This window comes from Anser brachyrhynchus, assembly GCF_964034855.1.
Source record: "Anser brachyrhynchus genome assembly, chromosome: 2".
Classification (NCBI taxonomy): domain Eukaryota; kingdom Metazoa; phylum Chordata; class Aves; order Anseriformes; family Anatidae; genus Anser; species Anser brachyrhynchus.
In genome coordinates, this window is record NC_137695.1 from 76507518 (window position 1) to 76524698 (window position 17181).

General features: G+C 35.2%; 1 protein-coding gene across 5 annotated transcripts in view; it reads right to left on the reverse strand.

Moving 5' to 3' along the window:
• LOC308189035 (cadherin-10) overlaps positions 1–16829 on the reverse strand; it is a 96866-nt gene extending 80037 nt beyond the window's left edge. The window contains exons 1-2 of one of the 5 annotated variants that reach the window (XM_080578627.1): positions 16386–16759; positions 13967–14053 (exon numbers count right to left, since the gene is read on the reverse strand). The gene's annotated coding sequence lies outside the window, so the exon portion shown is untranslated. Of the gene's footprint in view, positions 1–13966; positions 14054–16385 lie in introns of all 5 variants that reach the window. The other 4 variants (XM_080578628.1, XM_080578626.1, XM_080578630.1 and 1 more) reach the window with 4 other exon arrangements.
• Between the last annotated feature and the right edge of the window lie 352 nt (positions 16830–17181).

The window sequence follows — 17181 nt, forward strand, 5'->3', positions numbered from 1 at the left end:
GATTGTAATACATAGTAGGAGGTGGCTTTTAATCCTCCTCACAGGCCCACAGGCAAGCTCTTTTCTTCCATTAATTAGGGAGAGAGCATCAGAAATTTGCTGACAATGAGGAGCTTCTGCAGTGCTGCCTACCCCTGCATCTTCTGGTTCTTTAGACACATGGTTCTTACATGTGAACAAGTACTTAATATTTCAAGCATGGCCTAATCGACAACAGCACCTGACTGCTGTTGTTAAATAAAATGCCTCTCAGAGAAAGTACCAAAAAGCACAGAAAGAGGCAGTGTAAATTAACACTTATTTATCCCCCTTCAGGACTTTTTATTTTTATTTATTTATTTATTAATAAGAAAGACTTGGTCTTTTCAAAGTGCAAACATTGCAAAACAATCTCATGGACAGGAATGTGTACCGACCAGGAGAAAGCTCATGAACTGGTCAGTTATCACTCATGTAAATCAGCTGTCACAAACTATTTGAGCATCTAGAAATAGCTGTAGCTTCGTCTAAGACTACCGTAAAACTACTGGATTATCTACCGAGATTTTTTTTATTTTTTACCTTTACCTGAAGAGAACTTTATTGAATGCTGTTGGAGAAAGCTAAAATTCTAGAGACACAAGGCTGTAATTTCTCTGAAAATTTTCTTTCCTGCACCAAGATCTTGTGAGGCTATTACTGAATTATTTTTAAATTAGGAAAATAAAGTTTTAAAAATGCTACAGCAGGGCTTCTGCTCCCATTTTTAATGAAATAAAATTTATTTTGTCCTTGGTCTCCTGCATTCTCTTTATAATACGCAAAAATAACAGCTAATTCCATGTAAGCATTTCAGTTGGTTCTATGTCAAAAGACAAGTATATAAGTACATTTCAGAAAGATACAGTTTTCTTTCAGAAGCACGTGGACTCTGTTATATCAGTCCAACTGATAATTTTATCTTTTTTTCTTAGTGCTGCATATTCATACCTGAAAGCCAGTCTAGATTACTTCAACACTGTAAAAGGTAGTGAAGGAAGCAAGTGCTTCACCCGCAGGTAGTGTATGTATCACAGATTTCCAGAATCACAGAATGATTGAGGTTGGAAGGGACCTCTGGAGGTCATCTGGTCCAACCCCCTCCCGTGTTGCAGTTTGTGCCCACTACCTCTTTTCCTGTCACTGGGCACCACTGAAAAGAGCCTGGCTCCACCTTCTTCGAACTCTCCCTTTAGGTATTTATGCACAATGATAAGATTCCCCCGAGCCTCCTCTTCTTCAGACCGAACAGACCGAACACTCTCAGCTCTTCCTCATAGGAGAGGTATTTGGCTTCTCTGTTCACCTTTGTGAGGAAACAGCCAAGTTCACTTTGGTAAAGGAAAGCTCTTTCAACCAAAATATCAGTATCACTGCTCCTGTTTTAACACTTCTCTTTTCAATTTAAATGGCACTTCTTGCTTTGCCTTAACTACTGTAATCTCTGAAGGGCAAAGATGTAGTAACAAACTCATTCAGACTGCTATTGCAGGTGTCTGAAAAGATGGCACACCTCTGTCTTGTACATAAGGGCAGCACTCACAGTCGTTGGGATCTTGTGCTTTTGTGACCTTGTTATCTTGTTTAGAATTTCTCTAAGCAGTCAGACCCTGAAACATGTCAGTTATATATTACTGCAGTTGTACAGGAGGATGAATTTTCTTCCTTTGCTGCCACAGCCTAGGTGCACATTGCTTAGTCTAGCTGGTAGTCACACTAGACATAAATAATTTTGACAGTCAGAAGAACACACTAAATATACAAGTTCCACAGATCAGCAATCAATCTTATCTGACAGACTAACCTCAGAAACAGTTTTAAAAAACATTCTTTCCTTTTGATCATCTAGACAAGCTCTGTGGCAGACACTTTTCAGTCTCCCCTTTATACACAGGATATAACAGTTCCCAGCATAAATAATGTATTTACTTACCTACCTACCTAAATGAAGCACACTGGGATTGAAATATAAAAATCTACGATTCAACGGGTGCAATTTGCAGAAGGAACATGCAAGGGATTTAGCAATTGTGATGAAGAAATTCTAGCAATTCTGCTTCTTTCAAAAACAGATTCTGAATGGTACTAGACAGATTACCAGAAGTTCTAGACTATGGTCACAAAATCATTAAGAACTTCTGTTCTCTTTTCACCTCTAGAAGCTCCACAAATGGAAATAATCACTTTAATTGACAGTTTCCTATTTGCTCTTTAACTTCAGTGAAGACAATGATACTTTGAATTATTTCATCTTTCCAAAACATTTTCCTAACCATCTACATCATCTTTTTATCCCTTGCCTTTATTTTACATCCCTCTTAGCCAATCTAGCAGTAAGTTCTCCTAACCTTATGTCAACTTTATCTCTGCTTAAATCCTTGGTCAAAGTACCATTTATTCTCTCACTGAACATTGTACTTTTTTTTGCATACGAAATCTTCCATAACACTTCAGTTTTTGAAGGCTGGTGCTGTGCATTCTCAGATCATAGAATCACTAACATTGGAAAAGACTTCCAAGATCATCTGGTCCAACCGTTCCCCCACCACCACCATTACCCACTACACCATGTCCCTAAGTACCACATCCAACCTTTCCTTAAACACCCACAAGTAGGTGACTCCACCATCTCCCTGGGCAACCCGTTCCAATGCCTGACTGCCCTTTCTGAGAAGAAATTTCTCCTAATTTCCAACCTAAACCTCCTTTGGTGCAACTTGAGGCTATTTCCTCCTGTCCTAGATGGATTAAGAGATGCAATCTTTATAACATCTTTTCTTCAAATTTCAGAATTCTGTTCAAATAAGCATCCATTTAATTTCGTGAAGTCCTTCAGGTATACATACCAATTATTCCAAGCAATTCTCTCTCTGTTCCTTCACATCTTTTGGCTTACCAGTTGCATTTCTTCTTTTTGTGCTGCATATACACAACCGCTTTTCACTGGGGACCTTCTCTTTGATAACTTATGATGTGCTACATTATTGTTCTGCATCTGTGCTTGATTTGTTGCCTATTTCGCTCCATGTTTGTTGAAGTATGATGTCCTGCCTCACCTCCAGTTTTTATAGGTAAACACATTTTTAAAAAAATCAAATTTAAAAAAGAAAAGACCTTTAATATACATAGCATAGCATACTTTTCCCCTCTTGAAAGTTCTTAGAGATATTCTGCCTTTGGTTGGCATTAAATATAACCTCAAGAAAATTACAGTACCGCACATACACAAATGAAAATGATTCATCCAGAATAAGATGTTGAGAAACTGAAATTTTGGTAAGTAACTTTCTAGAAAGCTTTTAAAGATCTCATAGATAAGTTACCATGAAATGACAAAAAAATACTGTTCTGTGATATACTGACTACATATTTCTGATGCTACAAAATGAAAAATCTCTTCCAGGCCTAGACATTGTCTTTGTCAGATCTAGAAAGCCAGAAATAGAAACATATTGAAACTGGTTTTATATGCATTGCAAAAGGTACAATACAAATAATAGTGTAGATTTCAATGTAATTAATATTGGCATACTCTATATGTCACAATATTTGCATTATTTGTGCAATTATTATTTTATATTATTATTAATGTCTTAATAATAATAATTTTATATTGTTAAATATTATTTTATGCAAATAATATTTTTTATCAATATCAATAACATTTTTATCAAAAAGTCTATACCCTAGACTTAGGTCTGTCTCTCTCATAAGGACATTCATGCCAAGTAAATGCACTGGAAAAAGCAATTGCAATTCTTCCTTTCAGTAGGCACTTACCACTTTAATCTTGTATGTAAAGCATACTATACAAAACACCACAAAATACGGAAAGAGTGAAGCATTCAAGTGAGCTAATTTTCAAGAGAATTTTACTGGTGTGAGGAGGAAAAATTTGAATGGACACAGCTCTTGCTCATACACAAAACTGTTGAGATCCTATATCCTATTGCACTAATGTTGTGATTCTTCCCTCTGGTCTAGCTGACAGGCAAGAGTTTTATCTCTGGCTAACCCAGCTAACCCTAATCAGAAAAATCACAGTCTCTAACCATCCAAAAGGAACCCTTCAACAACTGACTGATTTATCACTCTCACTAGCTGTTGCAGCATACAACTGTACATCAGCTAGTGACTGCCTATTACAAAACACATTGTAGTGAACAACATTTTAATATATACCCAGTAATTACTGGAAAACATATCTTGTATTAGCATCTCTATCATATTTTTGTTCTCTGTATAAGTTTACAAAGCATGCACAATGAAACAGTATTGCCTTTGTGTACAGAAAGTGATGGAAGCATCTTCCAATGTAAGAATATCCAATTGGAACACTACTTCCATTTAAATATCAGAACCTGAAAAGTGTTCTCATTTGGTACTCATTTTGATAATATGTCCTCCTTCAGCCAGGATTAATTTGGATGAGTAAATTCTATTCTGAAAGATAGGAAAATAATAAAAGAAGCACTTGTAAGGTTTTTATTTTATTTATTTTTTAATATTTGTGGCTATAGTACTGGACTGAAACTCAAAGTTTCAAAGTGCTTTGTAGCCCTAAGATATGAGAACTTATAATTCTTATATGCTTTCAGACCCCTTAAGTGGAAAAAAGGGTATTATAATATCTCACTAAGTTATAACCAGCAACTGATCTTCAAAGACATCAAGATATTTGGAGGTTATTTGGACCAGACTAAATAAATGTCTTTCAGGAAAAAAAAAAAAAAGAGAGAGAGAAGGAAGAGAGAAGGAAGAGAGAAGGAAGAGAGAAGGAAGAGAGAAGGAAGAGAGAAGGAAGAGAGAAGGAAGAGAGAAGGAAGAGAGAAGGAAGAGAGAAGGAGAGAGAAGAAGAGAGAAGGAAGAGAGAAGGAAGAGAGAAGGAAGAGAGAAGGAAGAGAGAAGGAAGAGAGAAGGAAGAGAGAAGGAAGAGAGAAGGAAGAGAGAAGGAAGAGAGAAGGAAGAGAGAAGGAAGAGAGAAGGAAGAGAGAAGGAAGAGAGAAGGAAGAGAGAAGGAAGAGAGAAGGAGAGAGAAGGAAGAGAGAAGGAAGAGAGAAGGAAGAGAGAAGGAAGAGAGAAGGAAGAGAGAAGGAAGAGAGAAGGAAGAGAGAAGGAAGAGAGAAGGAAGAGAGAAGGAAGAGAGAAGGAAAGAGAGAAGGAAGAGAGAAGGAAGAGAGAAGGAAGAGAGAAGGAAGAGAGAAGGAAGAGAGAAGGAAGAGAGAGGAAGAGAGAGAAAATCATCCTTTCTTTTGAAAGAATGAGAATCACTGGCTTACGTGAAAGCAGGACTGACATCTTGATTTCCTTTCCATCTACTGACAAAGAATATTTTTGCATCTAGAGACTTTCAGCATGACTGGAACTCAGAGACAAATAAGTAAGCAAATATGGACTACCACACAGAAAACTCTTTATGAGATTGAGTGAGAATGTTATCTGTACTGATTGCAAACATCTACAAGCATTACCTTCAAAAACACAGGTATTAAACTAGTATTCATTTAGCTCAAAACCAAAAACACTGATCTTGCTGAACTGCAGTGAGAATACCACGAAAATAAACAGCATTCCTGTGCTGTTATTGCTTTTATTGCATGCAGGCTGGTATGAATTTTCCCAAACCTAAACCAGAAAATAAAATGAAAAATAAGAATGCTAGCATGGATACTGGCTTTTGCTAAACATTTCAGGATGCTAAAGTGAACATTGCCTTGAGCTAGCTAAGTATTAAAGTATTCTACAGAGATCTAATGAACTAATACAATAAAAATCTATTGACAATTGCCTTGAACTAGTAAAGCATTTAAGCATTCTACAGAGTTCTAATGCATTAAGGACTAAAAATCTATTTCTATGTGGTAACTATAGTCAATTTTTGTGAGATTTCTCAAGTCTCACAAATCAATATTTGTAGTAATGTACATGAAAAGATCAAGAAAAGAAACAACCAAAAGATTTTTTCCTGTGCATGACTTGATATTTTACATTTAGTATAAAAATTCATACATATCTATCACCAAAGCAAAGTATTTTGCTGGTAGGCATAGAAGTGTAAGCTGGAAAAGAGCAACTAGTTTTCATATAATTATCGTCTTGCCACAAGATGGCACCAAAAGATTAAAAATATCTGCATTCTTAAGATTCCCATCTGAAAAAACTGGAACAAACTTTTCAGGGAATTGCACAAGAAAAGTCATCAACATTTTACTTGCAGTAGTAAGTAACAAACATCATTCTGCTTACTTTGACAAACTGCTGAAATGTGGAGACTTACCATGGGGTTAATGAATATTGAGAAAAAGAATGTTTTACTAAAGCTTAAGTTTCCTACAAATTCTGAAGAATAAGGAATGAGAATTTAGAATGATATATTTCCTTTTCCAGACAGTGAAGTGAGAACATATTCAAATGTATGAATAAAAACTAAACAGACAAGAAAAAACAAATCCAAACCTATCAACAACTTATAGTTTCCCCTAAAGAAAACCTTATGAAAGTTCAACAATTTCTTCATTAAGAATGTGTCTTTTTCTCCACTCCATTTTCCCTCCCAGTTGCAATTAAGAAAAAAAAAAAAAAAGTTAATCTCAAATATAGCGAGCTCTTAAAAAAGCTACATGTGGGAGATATAATGAGCTATAATGTGAGAGATAGTGAAGAAACAGTATTTCTAGTGTATCAGATATCTCATTGTCAGATGAATGCTTTTCAGTTTCCACTGCAAAACCCCATCCTTCACAAAGGATTATTATATGATTATGATTCTATTATAGGACATATAATGGGATTACTGTATCCTATTATATGATAGGAACAGGTCAGAGTGCAATGACAGTGTAAACACAAAACAAGATAAAAACCTAAAGGCTTGTGTGGGAGGAAACATTTCAAACCATAGTTACTTCATTGGTGATTACTTCACTGCTGATTATTTTGTGTAATAGATTTTACTTATGTATAGAAAACAAACAAACAAAACAAAGAAAGAACTATATTAAAAATTGTTCACAGAACACTTCAGCCAGAAAGAAACCAAGCATCTCACAACACAGAAATACTATTTCATCAGCAAACTGCTGTAAATCATTGTAATTGTTTCCTTTAAAGAGAAAAGACCCTGAACAATACCAACATTATAAAAAGAATTATTTTTGTGTCAGTATTATCTTGAGCTTTGTTGTTAGTATTTCTGATTGCACAGAAATGTATTTAGCTAACTTTAAACTGCTTTTCCATATATCACTTCATTTTAGCTCATATATTTTAACGTATTAATAGGCTACTCTGGAGAAGTCAGTGCTTGACTACACATTGGAATTATTAAGATGAATTCTGTTTACTTAAATAGAATTTCATTCTCAAAAACAATCATTTTTTTCTTGCAGTCATCAAGCCATTATGACACATTTTTTATGTTATTGTCCTGCTTCCTATCCAATAGTCCAGTTTTAATCTACTCTAATGATAACAAAATAGCTTCTGAATTACTCCAGAAATCTTTTAGTGCTGAAGTAGCATGATTTTACTTGTGTGCCTTTTTTTAATTAAAAAAAACAAGGGGGGGGGGGGGGGGGGGATTTTAGCTAGAGTTATAAATGGACTCCAGTGAGCATACACAGGAGTAACAAGGAACCAGTCACAACACTAAAATGATGCCATAGTCATACACTCCTGTACGACAAGACTGTTTGGGTGCTCTTCCAGAGACTGAGCTGGAACCATCTAACTGGGAGCTGTGGGACTTATCCACCTCGCCTGACATTATTCCATTAGACCTGACTTTTGCAGGCTGTCCGTTTGGCAAAACAGCTCAGACTTTATGTGCAGGTACTTGCTGCTTGGATCTTGATGGCTGCAGCCATGGAGGAGAGAAAAGGTGGGTATTTCCTTTCCTGAATATACATAACCCAAAATGTAGCAAGAAGTGGCTCTCATGTTAACACAGCTGTTTGTTCATTTGTTTGTTTTCATCCTGTAACTTAGAAGGCCGAACTACTTTGAGCTTTATTTGTATTTAACTCCAGCTAAGCGGGTGTTGTTAGAATTGAAAACCTAACAAACTCGCTCCTTGATGGCTTTTTGTAATTTCTGTTCTAAGCATATCAAGTGTAATTTAAACACCTAAATACAACAAATTGAAAATATACTGTAACTTCTTGAACAACTATGGATTTCAGAATTTAAATAATTGATTTCTCCTTCTTTGCCACAATATTTTAGGTATCCAATTTAGAGCAGCTCAAGCCCAGTGACCTGTCTCATTCACATTATAAATACCTGAATTAACTTGAAGATTTATGCTCATCAAAACTTTAATTGTATTATTACTATAATATACTATGTCTTAATTCATCATCCTTTTGTAATTTTCATTTTTCTGAGCTCAAATAGAAAGGTAGAGGAAACCACATCACAATTAAAATATATTCACAAATAACACACGTGTTTCAGAATGGGTTCAGATGCCTTGCTTGTCAAGGACAGGAAGAGGAAGAAGGGATGTATGATTTTTTCTCCATTTTCCATTCTGTACATATGTATCACACACATACTTTAATTTTAGAAAAGAGATCGATTTCTTTTCATCATCAGAATGACTGTTATTCCATTAAAGTTTCTAAATATTATAAATAAATTTTAAAAGTAATACATTTCCACCTTAAGAAAGATTTTCTCAAATTAATTATTCAAATCTGGGTACTACTTCATTAAAGACCACTTAAGAAGAGAAATTGGAAAGAATTAAATTGTAAACAAGAAAAAAATTATATCATTTATAAAAGAACAATATTACAAAGGAAAATCCATCTATCTATATCTGTATATCTGCCATTCACAGATGTAACTACCAGAAAAAAATGAATCTAGTAACAGATAACACAAAAGCTTGAAAGTTCTTAATCAAAAACTGTCAATAAAATGTGCCCAAGTATTAAGTCATGGAGAGAACCAAATGTACTTTATATGCCTGGGGCTCGATTCACTTGTTTTAATCAAGGTGTCAGCTTCAGTGCTGTCTTGACCACAGGCACCAAACTCTTACTCAAGGGAAAGAGCACATCTCGGCATGCTAATGGCAGAAAAACTTCATCCAACAAGAGGAAAAAAATCACACTTCTGTCTTACTTTTTATGGACACTACATATTTCTGCCACAAAGCTGTGGTAACTATCCCAAAGAGAAACTAGGAGACAGAAATAGTGCTTAAAAGTGCTTAATAGTGCTTCCCTCTTGGTAAGGCGGTAGCAGTAACATATTTAGTGAACTTGGTTATAATATGCTTAAGCAGATCTTGAACTACCTTTCATGTAATAATGACACTCCTTACTTCACTAATCTTAAAAGAGAGCAAAATGTTTCATACAGCTGCAAAATTACTGGGTAGACCCTAGTAACTCATACAGAACATTAGGTCTACACTATTACTTACCATTTAATAAAGTACTGTTTTGATTAAAAACTGTTTTTAAATGGTTAAATGCTGTTGATCTGAGCTGAATTTCACCATATTCTATGGCAGTGATTGCATAGATTCTATGATGTTAATATAATATTGCTTTGTTTTGGTTAATATTACATATTTAACTAGAATTCATTATTAGATAGCCCAACAGTTAGTTAGCTTAATTAGTTAGTTTTGTTTTGATTTTTTACGAGAAACTCATGAGAGCAGGATAGTAGCTCTAAACAGCTTACTTTGCAGATCAAGATTATAATGAAAAAGAAAAAATCATGTATAACAGTACTTACATATAACAGCCCTCCCCTTACTAAAAATATACAAGAATTTAGAAAACATCTACACTAATAATCAGAATATGATCTATAACATGATGTTTTGTTTTGTTTTTAAAGTCTATTCACATAATTTGTAATTACAATATATTCTTACAGGTAGAAAATAAGACCTGAAATATTTTTATTTTCTTATTTTCTTATTTCAATTTGTCATGTTTGGGGGTTATTCTTTTAAACACATTCTGTTGTTTTTTCTTTTTTTCTTTCTATTTGTGTTGTTTTGCAATTATTCCTAACAACTGTCAATCTTCTAGTGAAAATGCAGGTTCTCTTGTGAGTAGACTCAACATAAAAAATAAAACAAGCTATTTTAAGGTTTAAATCTTATTCATCTCATTAGCACCTTCAGTGAATGGATTACTTATAATTTTTATGATGTATAGAAATTGATGACATCTAAATCTACTTTTAACTAATTTACTGATGACACATTGGAAATCTTCAAGGGGTATGCCAAGAAAACAGGGAGGGACCCAAATATAAACTTTTATTTTCACACTTCGTCTGCTGTTTTGAGGCTCAGATATTTCTCCAGGGACAAGTAAAACATGAAAACATGACTTTAAATGAATATATTTTAAAAAATATAATCAGGTGTCCTTTTATACAAAAACACCCTGAGGATAGAAAGAAGCCATCTTTTATTTCAAATTAATTGTTTTAACACTATCCACAGATTACAACCAAGACTAAACGAAGTGTAGGCCCCTCTTTATCTCTACCCAAGGCATAGAAAGATATATGGAGAAAACAAGACAGTTCTTCACTGAGAAAGCAGGAACTTGTAGATATTATTATACACTACGGTCCTGATTCATAATTGAAGCTCATAAGTCTGTCATGACTACATCAAACAGTATTTTAAGGCCTAGTGATGGACAATATTTTTAAAAGAATATTCTGAGAATGATAGCCATAACAAGAAAAAATATGATGTGCCCATTAAACCAAGTAGACAGAGCCAGGAAAATCTCAGTGTTGTGACAGAGGAAGGGGTCTCTCTCTCCCTGCTGCCCACAGCTGCTTTCAAAGGGCTGTTTATACCCCTCTTTAGGAGACTTCATCTGTGGAAGTTGTACCAGTACAAAGACCTTTGCAAGGTTACAGGACCCCTAGCCCTGGAGAATCCACTGCCCCATGACAGAGGTCACAGGCAAGGATGCTAACACTGTATGCACAGCAATGCTACTGATGCTGACTGAGTCCCACATCTTGGGCCTTGTATACATTTATGGTCCCAGTTCTACTTACCATAGAAAAAGGCATCAGGAAAATAACAGGTGACTGTTTGTAAGAAAAAGAGATGTATACATTTAAGGGATGTTTTTTCTTAGAAGAAAGAAACCTTAGAAGCAAAATAAACCTTATCTGTCCTGAATATTGCCTCCAAACAATTACAAATACTTTCCATTCCTACCTCTTTTCTCACCCTCATTTCAAAAGAAAAAGTTTTTATGCAGTTCCTTTGTCTCATGTCTATAATATGAAACATATTCAAGAAAAAAATACATTCAATACTCTCTCTATTCCAGCAGAAGTAAAAATCAGCTGTACACTTGTATTACATATAGGAACCAATGACAGGATGGTCATTGCAGTACAGCAACTACAAGTTTCCTAGACACAGGCATACAGATGTTTTATTAGTACTAATATTAGGATAGTGTAACAACTAATAAGATAAACTTTTCATCCATTAAACTGGTGTAAATATCGTATGAACTACTATAGTGTGATTGACAAGCCCAAAATAACAGTTCAGTATCTATTTTTATTTTATGTTAATATGGAGGCCAGGGGAGGAATACCAGTCCTGTTTCATTTTGAGTTTTGCTCATAATGCAGTAAATTACATTTGTATCTATTCTTTATGTCTTAAAAATCAGGTATTGTAGCATTGCAGGTTTCATGAGGATTGCATTCTTTTTTAAGGATCATGATCTGATCAGGCTAAGTGATGGTACATCATGATCTTTATGTTGTAATGTAGAACACTGAAATAGGATAATACAATAAAACCAATCTAATGTGGCAGATGATGGCGTATCAGCAGAAAAATCATAGAACATAGACATATGTACAGAAATATATACCACATAATACATAATTCTTCATGAGAACGTATTTCAGAAAGGGTTTTTTTAATTATTATTGTAAAACAGAAGAGGACAGTTCTAGCTTTTGACCAACGGGATTCTGAAAATATCTATTTTCAATGCATATTTTTTGAATGATTGGCTGTGCATAAACACACATACACTTGCTTTCTCTGCCTTACATGATTTCCTACTGTTTGATACATGTTTCAAAGTCCACTTTGAGTTACCATTAAGAGTTGCCATAATAAAGTTTAAAATAGAAAAACATCATGTTAAGAATGATGTGCATGTGGGGACAGCATTAAAAGGGAATACTGCCATATAGTTTTTCATTATATCTTTGTGTTCCCTTGATGCAGCCTGTTGGTAAAGACATAGTACGGCACACTTCCAACTTGAGTTTATATCCCAGATCAGATGCCGTATGACACTACAAGCTGAGGAACACCTCTGCGATACTGCTAGAGCTTTATGCCTCCTACTGCACATGCTCCTTTATCAACAAGCTGATAAACCTTTATTTCATATAAGTTAGTAGAGGCAAGAAGTGATAGTAGGAGCTTACAGGAAAAGTGAAGTAATAAAAGGCTGATATAAATTGAGAGAAACTGTACATTATTCTGCTTGCTAGAATGAAATCCCTGTACAAAGCAAAGAAATTCCCTGTTTTGCCTTTCCCCTGCACACACACACACACACTTGATGTAACTGGCTCTGATGTTTAATAATCAGGAAGACTGCATGTACAAAGAAAGGCATTAAAAGCCTCAGCTGGCAGATTTTTGGCAAATCCTCAACATACTAAAAACTCAACCAATAAGCCAGCAAACAGAATGTATAAGCTCAATAGCTCTTTGGTTGGGTGGTGTTCTGGCTGGCCACCAGATCAAAACACAATAGAGAAAAAAAAAAGAAAAAAGAAAAGAAAGGAAAAGAAAAAAAAATAAATAAATAAACACAGTGCTTGGATCTGGCTGATTTTTTCCTGTGTGCAGCAATACATCCTGATGACTGTAACACACTCAGCTTCCCAGAGATGAGGATTACTTCCTATTGCTCTATTGTAGAGGTTCTAACTCACAGATATGGGCAAGTTAGGCAAGTCACCATGCCAAGGACTCAAATAAGAAGAGGTGTAAATCCAGGAAGGGGAAAACAAACAACATTCAACAGAGGAGTTCCTTTTGGCCTGAATAGAGTTTTGGGCAACATTTAGTCCAAGACAGAATTCAGAATACTGTTCTTCATTGTTTCTTGCATTCAAGTTTTGCCAGAAGTTGGACAGTAGAGAAAGCATGTTTTGTGAAAAAGCAAGTGTCCACATTAGTAGATTTGAGGCTGCAGGATGTGCAGTGTGTGTGTGTCATAAAGTATGGTCAATGAAGGTTTCAGTGAAGTGTACCTTGAGTTTGCACATGCTTTCATTGATAGCTGCATATTATTCAGAACAATTTAAGATGTTCTATGGTTTCCATATGTACAGTGAAATCACCCTTCATACTATTTTACTTTGGCATGCTTAAACCGTTGACAAGAAGTTTTGTATCTGAATTTCAATATTCTTCTCTTACTATACATGATACATCAACTAATATGTCATTAAATATCCCATAATAAATAATAAAAGTAATACAGAATATATGTGTATGTCGATTATAAGACATTCATGAAATGTTTCTTAAACTCGTATTTTATTTACTCTGTCTTTCCCTTCCATTTATGTCTCTTATGTAATATCAAATAATTAACTGGGTATCAGATTTTTCAAATGTATGAGCAATGATATATTGTGAAGTCCAATTAAGATGTGTTGGTGTTTACAAACTTGGTTTCAAGTGATAATAATGAATTAATTCAAAATATTACTATCATTATAGTCAGAAACTTCACCCTATTGCTTCAATTCAACAATATTCAATCTTAATTTGACCCTTTGCACTAGTGCTGCAACCTAGTGGTGTATATAAAATTATTCTACTTCAAAGGTAGTTAATTTTCACCTGCAACCTGCCTGTGAATATGGTTAACAGACATAGAAACTATGTTACCTGCAGAGAACTACCCAGATGAGGAAGGCTCTGTCTCAGTCCTTTTTTTTTCCTTGGGAAATCATGTTGAGATCAGGAAATAACTTTCTAAGAAATAGAGGTAGATATCATTCTCAAATTAACCTTTTCTGCCTTTTACAATGAATTATTTAACAAAGAAAAATTAGAAGTGATATCACTTAGCCGAAATTTGTATACTGGTGTGCACGTATGCATGTGCATATTATGAGTATCTCTCTACATTTAATTAATGACGAGCTCACTTGCTTTGACATGGCATTATTTGAATGCATTTTTCAATAAAGTCTAAGCACAGAAAAGAACAGAAACCACAGTGTCTACTGTGAGCATATTTTAGTATTTCACCAGTTTCTTCACAGATCCTTTGTCTACTGAGAACAAGCAAATATGAAGTTTTAGTAGATCTACACGCAAAACCAACAAGACCATTTCACAGAGTATTTAAGTTCCTACATACAGTCCCTCAAAGACGGATCTTGCCATTTTCTTTGACATTAACTGTTACAGAATTATAAATATAAATTGCTGGCAATGCAAGCAATCAAGATATTTTCCAATGCTATGTAAAGAAACAAAAATAAAATCCTTAGCAGCAGTCTCAAGTTTAAATATCTGTATTATAATCAACACTCAAACATTACAAAGTTCCTATATAAAATCATAATATAAATCATAATATAAAATCATCTTGGCAGCACACAAAGAAAGCACGAAGATAGAGCTAAACTAAAATTAACAGAAAATTGCTACAGAAATGACCTTTTCATTCATATTATTGTTTAAGAAAGTAAATAAAAATTTGAGAAGACCCCTTCCAGACACAAACTAGATTACCAGTTTATAATCCAAGAACTATTCCTCTCCTGACGCAAGCCCACATTGACTGTAAAAAAATGGTTTTCAACTCAGGGAAAGATAGCTTGTCTTTTTTTATTCGCCTTTCCCAGTTCTCTAAGTTAGTTCATTCTTTCTTATCCTCAAAAATAGCAAAGGCCAGTATAACATTCAAAAAGTAACCAATTAATACAAAAGTTTGACTAACTAGAAAATCTCAATAAATGCATGTTATCAGACCTATGATATTCCTGGTACATGGCATATTTAAAAATAATTTAGGGATTCAGAAGTACATTCTAGTCTCCCACCCATGTTCTCCCCCTCTGGTAACACTGCCATGTAAATGCAAAGCCTACTAGCGTAAAAGAAAAAAAAAAAGGAAAAAAACAACAACAAAAAAATCATAATTCTTAACAAACCTGTTTCCTCACACCACACATATATGCACTTATACATATACATGTATACAAACAACAAGTTGTATAATTCAAAAAATACCTTCAAAGCAGTGGATATGTAGTTGGGGTAATACAGAAGCTTTTACTGAAATGAAAGATGAAGATTATAGGAAACAGCTCCATTTGTGTGGAAGCAACATAGATGATAGGTCAGTTTTAAAATGCTGGTTGCTATTTGTCACCGATTGCACGTGCAGATGCATTCTCTTAAGCTGAAGGACTGTTAGATTTTTATGGCTGCAACTAGTATCATGTACGGTATTAGTCTACTGCAAATTTCTCACGCAGCTGACAATGCCACCAATAGTTACTGGGAACATGGATTTAGACTTGTATTGTGCTGCATTAATTTAACACTACATCAAATATGGATTTTATTGCAGCAGTGACAATAAATGCTCACACAGGTACAGACTAAATTTTTTCTCCCTCCCTTCTCTCCCCCCCCCTTACTGAAATGTCAAACCTGGCAATATTTTCCCCATTGGTGTGTATATAGCTCTGTACCTATATTTGAAATATTGCCTGTATCCACCCACCATCCCTCTCCATAGGGATTTCCTTCATAAAGAAACATTTGCTGTAAGTGAATATAATCATTCTGAAATTCAATTCAGGACAAAACCAATAGCACTGAAAGCTGTAACAGACTTGCACTGGCATAGAGAAAGTGTGGGCACGTATGTGTATGTTTCATGTTATGCTCATAACAGTTACACTATGAAACATTGGGCTTTTTTCAATTCAAGTAGTATTGTTGTTGTCCCCATTATATTTGCAAGAACTGAATACAGATTGCAACTGCTGCTCCAAAGACAGCCTGATACTGGTAGAGAAAAATAAAAGAAAAAAATTCTATAAAATGCTGAGCATTTCAATCTTCAATACATATGATATCGGTTTACTTCGAGGACAAAATACACAGCATCTGTTTCCTACCCCTTGTTTCATTACTCCTGAGGCATATTTATGAAATGTAAAAAGTTGCATACAGTAGAGCAATTTTATGCATTACATTAAATACCATGCTGTTCATGCTCTAATAACAATAACAACAGCAACTACAAGGGGCTTACGGAAATGCAAGTAAGAAAGGCTCCTACCTTTTATTCTGCTTCTGAGAAAGTGAAGTAGTGTCCACCCCAAAGAAAACTGAAGAATGAGCTATTAGAGTCCTTTTCTTGTTTGTTTTCTGCTGTTATTTTCTAAGACTGATCCCACTTGGATCTAACTCAGGCTTTTTCTCCCAGCATCACTTAACTCTGGACAGCAGGGAACCAAAGCTAAGGGGGAGCTCTCCCTCTGCCTGGCTTTCATTCAGAGCTCCCGATTAGAAAGAAAGGAAAAAAAAAAAAAAAAAAAAAGGAAAAGACACACCGCCACCACACACGCACCCGCACAGACACACGGACACACGGACACACGCAGGCACACTCGGAGGAAGGGAGCGGGGAGAGGCGCTGCTGCTGGAGCCGCAGCACTTACCCTGGGAAGGCTGGGGACTGGGGAAGCGCAGGCTTTTCCAAGCACACAGTGATTTGCAACTGAATGCAGTGGGAGGGTACAGCAACGGAGAGCTTTTTTGTTAAAGCCCGTCGCCCTCCCTTCGCTGACAGAATGGTTCTCTGTTTTTGAAGTCTAAGGTAATCAGCCTCAGCTACTTAGCTCGTCGCGGTAATGCTGGGAACACCATCACTTTTTGCGGTGTATTTTTCTTGATTAAATATAACCAATTTTCTATACCACTAGTGATCTCACGGCGATGTTTATAAGATATATATACATATAAATTAGCATGGTACCAAATTAAATTACAAGCTCAGAGGGCTCAGATGCAGCCACAGAGGGTAGCTATTTTCTCCACTGAGCTGTTTGTGCTATTAGATTAGAAACATTTTT